We start from the raw sequence: 1,790 nt of genomic DNA, 5'->3' as shown, positions 1-1,790 counted from the left end.
GTTGAGTCTTCTTTTCCTGCTTGCTAAGGGAGTCATCCTCTACAAAAAAAAAAAAAAAAAAAAGGTTTTTAAATCAATCTTCTGATAAAACTTGCACAAAAGGAGACTTTTCAATGTCTTTTGTTATTGAGATAAATTAGCCCAACTCAAGGTTGGGGTAGATCATGGTATGGTTCTTCAGTTTCTCCCATTAGTCTTCTTGGCTCATGAGGCAGTTAGTGCTCCTTTAAACTCCTTAGCACATACCACCACACCCAACTGACCTTTTTATGGTAAAGACAGGGTCTTGCTATGTTGCCCAGTCTGGTCTTGGCCTCAAGCAAGCCTCCCACCTCAGCCTCCCAAAGCACTGGGATCAAGGCATGAGCTACCACACCTGTCCAAACTGTATCATTTAATGGCTTCAGTCAGATAATTTAAGAGTTATGCCTAGATTTTTTTCTTTTTTGATCACTGCTTTTAAAAGAGGCTTCAAGTTGAGCACAGTGGCTCACGCCTGTAACCCCAACGCTTTGGGAGGCCGAGGCAGGTGGATCACCTGAGGTCAGGAGAGTTCGAGAAAAGACTGGCCAACATGATGAAACCTCATCCCTACTAAAAATACAAAATTTAGCCGGGACTGATGGCAGACGCCTGTAATCCCAGCTACTCAGGAGGCTGAGGCAGGAGAATTGCTTCAACCTGGGAAGTGAAAGCTGCAGTGAGTTGAGATCGCACCACTGCACTCCAGCCTGGGTAACAGAGTGAGACTCTGTCTCAAAAAAAATAAAAATACAGAAAAAAAATAAAAGGAGGCTTCAGCAGCAGAAACAAAATGACCAGAATCCAGGTAGAATGCCTGTCAGCAAATGATTATCAGCAAATGATTCTTGTGTGGCCCCAAATACGAGACATTAACCAACTTCTCTAGACAATCAAGCAATCCTCCCCAGCTCCCCGTAAAGGTGTTCACTGCCTCCACACGCAAGCCTCTTACCAGGGCTACTGGCTTTATCGGGTTGTGTGGGTGTACCAAGTACAGGCCAAGGAGATCTAGACACGCCAGTCTCACAGGGTGGAGATCACGATCATGTTGCCACAGGTGCCATTTCTTATTCACCCAGCCACTCACCATCCAAAGAACACCATGCTAGGCTGGGTGTGATGACTAAAGCCTATAATCCTAGCACTTTGGGAGGCCAAGGCAGGTGGATCACTTCAGGCCAGGAGTTTGACACCAGCCTGGGTAACACAGTAAGATTTCATCTCTACCAAAAAAAAAAAAAAAAAACTTAACCAGGTGTGGTGGCACACACCTGTAGTCCCAGCTACTCAAGGGAGGCTAAGGTGGGAGGATCACTTGAGCCCAGGAGGTCGAGGCTGCAATAAGCTGTGATGATGCCACTGCACTCCAGCCTGGGTAACAGAATGAGACCCTGTCTCAAAAAAAAGTTTTAATTTAAAAAAAAAAAAAAAAGTGTAACTAATGCAAATGACCTTCACTATGAAATACAGAACACCACACCTTATAGACAGTCATAAAGTAGAACTGTCAAGGAAACACAGGGAAAAAGACACAGACACAGAGAATAAGAAAGCAAAGAACACACACATAGGGAAAACATATACTCATGAAAGATAACGCCTCTTTGATCCCCAACTCCACTGTTAAATACCAAGCTCCACGACCGGGCGTGGTGGCTCACACCTGTAATCCCAGCACTTTGGGAGGCCAAGGCGGGCAGATCACAAGGTCAGGAGATCGAGGCCATCCTAGCTAACACGGTGAAACCCTGTCTCTACTAAAAATA

At 45.1% G+C, this 1,790-nt stretch overlaps 1 protein-coding gene across 1 annotated transcript in view; it reads right to left on the bottom strand.

Annotated features, from left to right (window-relative positions):
- SYNE2 (spectrin repeat containing, nuclear envelope 2) overlaps window positions 1-1,790 on the bottom strand; it is a 405,169-nt gene that overhangs the window by 370,655 nt on the left and 32,724 nt on the right. The gene's annotated exons all lie outside the window — the stretch shown is intronic.

Source organism: Mandrillus leucophaeus, unplaced genomic scaffold (assembly GCF_000951045.1).
Source record: "Mandrillus leucophaeus isolate KB7577 unplaced genomic scaffold, Mleu.le_1.0 Scaffold192, whole genome shotgun sequence".
Taxonomy (NCBI): domain Eukaryota; kingdom Metazoa; phylum Chordata; class Mammalia; order Primates; family Cercopithecidae; genus Mandrillus; species Mandrillus leucophaeus.
Note: the sequence above shows the minus strand (reverse complement) of the source record. Positions and strands in the feature narration are given on the sequence as shown.